Genomic DNA, 7,283 nt, shown 5'->3' with positions numbered 1-7,283 from the left:
AGTGTTGCTCCAACTGAAATTAGGATGATTGCGGTTGTTGGGTATAAGTGGCTGGCACAGGTTGCTGTGAATGCTGAAAATTGCTCACGAACGGAGCTGATTCACTAGAAATTGCGCACTGATCAGTCTCGTGGGCACCAGCAGAAAGCTCAGAAACACTAGCGATTTGATTAACTCCATAATTATCCAAAGTATCCACCTTCATCATCAAAGCCTTAAGTTGGGCGGCTATAGCAGTTGCTACATCCAACTCCAGAATTCCTGCTACCTTTCCCTGAGTCAGTGTCTGGGAAGGATTCCGGTACTCATTAGTAGCCATCAGTTCAATAAGTTCATAAGCTTCATCGTAGCTTTTAGCCCAGAAGGCTCCTCCTGATACTGCATCAAGCATGGGTCTAGAAGTAGCACCCAATCCATTGTAGAAACAGTTAATAATCATCCAATCAGGCATGCCATGGTATAGGCACTTCCTTAGCATCTCCTTATATTGATCCCAAGCCTCACACAGAGATTCTCCAGTTTGCTGAGCAAACTGAGTAAGAGCATTCCTAATTGAAGCATTCTTCGCCATAGGGAAGAATTTAGTGAGAAACTTTTGAGCAAGATCTTCCCAAGTGGTGATAGACCTTGCTGGTAGAGAATGTAACCAGCACTTAGCCTTGTCCCTCAGAGAGAATGGAAAGAGTCGCAGCTTGATAGCATCTTCAGTCACATCATTGAATTTGAACATGTCACAAATCTCGATGAAATCCCTGATGTGCATATTGGGGTCTTCAGTAGGAAAACCCCTAACTGAACTGAGTTCTGTATCATCTGAATCGTGCTTGACTTGATCTCAAAAGTATTAGCCCTGATGGCTGGCCTGATGATGTTTGACTGAATGTCATTAATCTTAGGCTGAGAATAGTCCATCAAAGCCTTAGGATTTTCTGCTTGATCACCCATCTCTACTAAAGCTGGTTCCTCGACTTTCTCTTGTTCTACCTTCTTTTCTTCCTCAAAAACTTCCCTTCGAACCACCACAAGCTCTTCCTCGACTTTCTCTTCTGTTCTCTTACGAGTACGCGAACGCGTATGCATACACCCTCGCTAGAGTACCTGAAATAAGACAAGGAACAAATAAGTAACAATGTCCGAGTCAATGAACATTAACGACCACTGATGGAAAGCACATAAACTATAAATTAACACTGCAGTCCCCGGCAGCGGCGCCAAATACTTGTTAATCGCTAAACATGCGCTAATAATTCACGCAAGTATACGCGTTCACAATTAATATAGAATTATTTCTAGTTCGATCCCACAGAGACTGGCGTTGGTTAACTATTTAATTCATGCACTTAAGCAACAATGTATGGTTATTATTCAATGCTAAGACGATAACAATTTGGGTTGTTTATAACTAATAATTAAGCTAACAATTATAACTAAGGGAATAAGATTGTGTTAGGTCCGTAAAAGGGCTATTTTAAGCTAGAAGAGGGGTTGAATAACTTAATTACCAATTTAAAAATTATTATGGCGTTTTAAAAATATTTATCCTGTTTTAAATATTTTACCGATGTAGATTATATATGCGGAAATAAAAAACAAGGAAGAAAATACCACACGCAAGATTTATCCTGGTTCACGATGGCGCAACTTCTAATAGATTCGCTCACCCCTACGTCCAGTCCCCGAGCTCCTCTCCAGGACCCGAGTTTTTCCCTTAAAATAACCTTGCTCCTTACGTAGGCGGAGAAGCCTTTACAACCCCACAATTACTTGTCTTGGTGCGTAACTCCGGGTTACCACCTCAAAATAAATGTGCAACCTACATAACCTATCTTAAACAATAACAACCTGTTATTTCTTCAAAGTTGATGTAGAACCCTTGGTGTAGTCTTTGTCCTTCTAAGCTTTTGTCGGTCTTGGATCTAAGTAGTTGGTCTTGGGTCTTTCCTATTCCTCACGGTGTGAAGACTACTAACTCCCCGTTAATACGTCTAGGACTTGGGTCTTAGAACGAGAATCACCTCACTATACTTCACCTCACTGCAAAACGAAGAAGACAATATCTACGAAACAATACTCGTTATAGATAAAAAAAATTGGACTAGTAATACACTTAACTTGACCGGATGACTTACAAATATTCTTAAAAGAATATTAGTGTATACTTTTCTTTAGATTAAGTGAAGGTTAGAGTACACTTGGTATTACTTTGTTTTGAATAATATATTTTATTTCCGAAGTAATAAATATATCAAGTCCTTGGTGAAGCGTTATTGTAACGACCGAGAAATTACGCTTGTATTATATCATAATAAAGATAAATTATGTGTATTATTATGTGATTAAATGTGTTAAGTCATTAAACCATAACTGCTATGTGTTACGTGTTGTTTGTTTTGATCCAAACGTGTTTTGGATATTTATTGAGTGTTCTATCGTAAGTTATATATTTTATATCAAAACCCGTACAGCTCAAAACCATGTTTTAAAAGCCCGTATTTCAAACAAAATCATTGGCCCTATTTTGCCAAAAATGCCCTATACCATATCGCTATTCTGAACCCCTAAGCGTTTTACAAATTTACCTTTTTCGCGAAAAACGACTTTTCCGGACCCCTTCGGGTACCAAAAACCCTACAAAAATCACATTTTTATTTTTATATGATCATAAAATTATCATACATTATTTTTCTTTGCATTTTTATAATATTCACAATTTTTGGGAATTTTTAGCATTTATTTTGTATTTATTAAATATTTAAAAATTCAATATTAATACCCAAAAATTATAAAATTTGGGGCCAAATATTTTTATTAGGAGTGTAATTAGCCCCTTAATTTTATTTAGGGGTATTATTTTACATAGTATAAATAGCTAATTTTTCAGTAATTTATAATTAATTAGTTATAAAAAAATCAGTAAATAAACAGAAAATTCAGAAAAAGGGAATTAGGGTTCTTGGAGTTCTTGGAATCAAAGCCAATTTTGATCGTGATTCTGTTAACCAAATCAGTCATGTAAGTAACCATTCTGAAGCTTGTGATCTGTAGTTTTTGTTTATGTAATTATTTTTGTTGATTGTTGAGTTGATTTTTATTTTGTATTTTCGGTTTTAATCTTTGAATTCGGGTTTTACGATTGAGTGATTGTTTGATGAAATCGATGAGGGGGAAGTGTAGATCGTCAATTTTGCAATCGAATGGCACCGGTTTTGTCGAGTTTGGCTTTGATTTTGTGTTCGCCGGAAAAGCGGCGTCGCTATCGCTGCTGTTGAAGGTCCAGATGCCGGAAACGATGGAGGAAGAGAGGAGGACGGCTGGGAATCGTCACGAAGGTATCACGGTGCTGTTCTTGATTGAATACGATGAGAAACGAGACAAAAGCAGGACGTTTTGGCTGCGTTTTGTTCACCGGAAATTTCCCCCGCCAGCGCCGGTTTCTGGCAGCCATGGCGGTGTTCTTGAGCGACCCGGGTTCGACCCGGTTTGTAACCCGGTTTTGACGGGGGTTTGATCCTAAAATTCCCAACCTGTCTTCCAGAATTCTGTTTCTGCAAATTTTATTAATTAATTATATTTTAGTATATTAAAATCAGTTTTTAATAATTCTAAAAATCAAATAAAAATTAGATTTAAAAATCTAAAATATTTTTGTAAATAATTTCTGAATTATTTTATTAATTTAGAAATTCGAATTGATTTATTTAATTAATTATTTATCTAATTATTTATTAGTTATCTAATTAATTAATAACTAGGTAATTAATTAATAAATAAGGATTAAATAATATGATTAATAATTCGATAATCAGTTAATATTGCGAGTAGTGATTCGATAATTAGAATTATTATTCGAGTGATAATTATTCGAAGAATGTCGTAATAATTTTTCGTATCGTATAATTAAATACAGATAATTAATTGATTAACGAATCGTATAAGTTACAATAATAATAATAATGATAGCGATTCGATAGTTATTCGAGAATTGCGAGTAACTCGTATTTATACGAGTAGTTAATCGTTGAGTCAGATTATAATTCGAGTAATTAGTAATTATTCGATAAATAACGTATCAGTTAATTGTATCAATTGATTATTTGTGAATAATCGATCTGATCGAGTAAGTATTAATAATTTGTAAATATTTGTAATAAACAGTAATTAATCCTAATAATTAGGGATTAATTATTTTAAAATACAATAAATATTAATTAATTATTTAAAAATGTAATTAAGGATTATTTAATTATAATTAATTATTTATAATTAATTATTAATTAATTAAATCTTGTTTAATTCATAATAATTAAACCGTTAGTCCGATTTGAGCGAAACGAAGACCCCTAGACTCAGAAAAATGAAACGAATCCAATAAAAATAGTTGTAAGTTATAATTTCTTCCGGAAGAGAGTGGGTTTGTGATAATTAATTGTTCATAGGCCCTATTAGGGGTAGAATCGAGTCAAATAAATCCCGAAAAATTGTAATTAAATCAGATAGGGTTAGTTATTATAAATATGAGTCTAGTATCGATTCTAAAAATAATTATAAGTCTAAAAATTAATTATGTGCTATGTGCTTTACGTGGTTATGTGAACCTTACGTGCTATATAATTATATGTGTATATATGTGAGTCAGATAGAAACGCATGGGTAGACGGGTAAGGTTACATGGTATCAATTCGAGATACACGTATATAGTAAATTATCTAAACGATTATCTTTCTATGATTGGTTCAGTGTCAGCAAGGCAGAGCAAGCTAGGGACAGAAGACGGTGAATTGAACCAGGTTAAGTACGCGCAAGGCAAGTTCTTCCCCTATTTTAAATTCAGAATAGTGAATTATATTTCCTTTTATCATATTAGTTTCCTTTGATAATTATTGTTCATATACACTGTTACCCAATTATTAATTCTTGTTTCTATTTCATTTTGATTCTTGATTTCTCCAAATTTATTGAATCCTCTATTCATATTTCAATACTTTTACCCTTGTTATATATACTTTGATATATCCTGGTATTGGGATACATCGAAAGCATTCCGATTGTTCCGGATGCTAAGCTTTGGACTGGATGGTTACGATACGGACTGGGTTTTACCCAGACTTTTAATTAATAGGCCATAGTTGCCTGAGTACTCCTTATGTTGGTTGGATCTATGCAGTTGGGTATAGATCCGCACTGTATCTTGACTGATCAGCAGGTTATAGTGCATATGTTGGTTCTTGTTTCCAGTCTTGTTCATTTGGCACTCGCCAGTGTTGGCAAATTATTATCCTATTCAGATACAGATGGTTGTTCAAACCAGCAGCTTATTGGTTCACTTATTTCTCTCTCTTTATATTATATATATATATTGTTGCAGGCTTGTTGAGCAATTTTGGATCATTCCTTTTTATTGTTATTCCTATTGTTTTACAGTTAAGGTAGAGAATGAAAGCCATCAGGACCCGCGTAGTCAAGAAGCGAGTCAAGCAGCGGGACCCTCTTATACCAAGAGTGTTCCTTCATATTCCCGAAGAGAGTTTTGAATTACCAGATCAGGTGTAACAAGATAAGTAGTAATGTTGGGTTGAATAAAAGTTTTGTGTAGTTTGAATAAAAGTTGTGTGGTGAGAATGTAGATAGAATAAATTTTTGTAACAAAGAGAGTTCTTGAGACATATTTATTTATTTGGGCTTGTAATAAAATGTAGTATATAGTTCTTGTTTTCAACTCAAACCTTAAAAGATCCTGAGTCGTAATAGTTCGGGGTAATTATTATTTTTATATTCCGCTTGTGCAGGTTTAGTTTGTAGTTGTTATTAATAATGCCCCAAATCTATACCCCGGATTTGGAGGGTGTTACAGTTGGCATCAGAGCTTAGGTTTGACCCTTGAAAACAAGAACGTTAGGATTAAGATAAGATAGGAAATTAAATAGGATAGAAGTAGGAGTGTTAGGATTGTTTGTTTATGTGATTAGAAGTTATGATTTTAGGAATGTGATTTGATTTGTTTTTGTATTATTATTGTTATTTGTATTAGATGGCTTCTTCGTCGGAGCGGACTGAGTCAGACCCAGTAGCAGCACCAGTACTAGCCCCAACATCAGTGCAGATTTTTCCTCCATTGCCACCACCTCCACCATTGCCACCTGGACCAGTACCAGAGATACCACCTCCATTAGAGGTACCAGACTTGGTTGATTATTTCCCTTATTTTGAGCCGGAGAAGCCTGACTTTCCACCTTTGGAGTTTCCGGTGTTTGATGTTCCTGATATGGTTGATCTTCCACAGTGGGAGGACTTAGAGCCGCAGATTCCAGTACTGCAGCCTGAGATTCCAGATATTCCATAGATGGAGCCAGAGGCAGAGCCACCAGTGTATGCACCTATGGAGCAGCCTGTCCTATTTCCTGCCCCTTTAGCTATTTATGCCCCTGTTCCCGGGGTATATCAGTTTCCACAGCCGGAGTTCATGGATGAGATAGTAGTAGATGGGTCGTTACCTTCTCGAGGTTCTTGCACGGATCTTCGTGAGCATCATACAGTTACTTATCAGCGCTTTCAGGCGGAGAGAGGAGAGGATTCGATGGCAGAATCAGTGCAGAGAGATACTTGGATTGTTTGAGACCCAGGCGGATGGTCCCGTTCGAGCAGTTCACCCAGACTACATGTTGAGGGAGAGGCTACGTCAGATTCACTGAGTTAGTTCTCAGCAGCTTACTGATCTGAGACAGCAGGATATTAGTGCAGAGACATCATATCGTAGAGCATTGGGACTTACCGAGGCAGTGCTAGAGGCATTGCAGGAGGAGTTGAGTCACGTGCCACCAGGATTCTGAGACTAGCAGATAGAGGAGTGTTGTATCATGTATATTTTTGTAGATAGAGGCAGTATAGTATTGTATGACTAGTTTGTATGAGTGTAGCTACTAATTTTGACTGATAGTAGTAGCGGTACGACTGACATATCATAGGCTTTTGTATCAAGCACTGACACCTACAGCTGGTGTCCTACCCATATATATATATGAGATGGTCTTTTTCACATTTTCTTTATTTTATTTCCAGTCATTTAAGCATTTACATTTATTTCATTATTTTATCATGGCATATTTACAAATGTTGTTTTATTTACGATCATGTTGTACCCTTTATGCTTTCAAAATTTTTTAAATTATTTTAAAAAGGGATTTATTTACACATCGTATTGTTTTATTTATTTGGATATTTAATAAATTGTTTTCTTTCCCCATATCAACTGTTTTAACACTGTTTTAATATTATAAAGACTATTA

At 35.6% G+C, this 7,283-nt stretch overlaps 1 non-coding gene across 1 annotated transcript; it reads left to right on the top strand.

The window, feature by feature from the left end:
* The first annotated feature begins 449 nt into the window (after positions 1–449).
* On the top strand, positions 450–556 carry LOC141688131 (small nucleolar RNA R71). The gene has a single exon (XR_012561594.1). It is a non-coding gene; the product is annotated as a small nucleolar RNA R71 (small nucleolar RNA).
* Positions 557–7,283: the final 6,727 nt, after the last annotated feature.

This window comes from Apium graveolens, chromosome 9 (genome assembly GCF_009905375.1).
Source record: "Apium graveolens cultivar Ventura chromosome 9, ASM990537v1, whole genome shotgun sequence".
In the NCBI taxonomy this organism is placed as follows: domain Eukaryota; kingdom Viridiplantae; phylum Streptophyta; class Magnoliopsida; order Apiales; family Apiaceae; genus Apium; species Apium graveolens.
The sequence above is the reverse complement of the archived record's forward strand: the minus strand, read 5'-3'. Positions and strand labels throughout refer to the sequence as shown.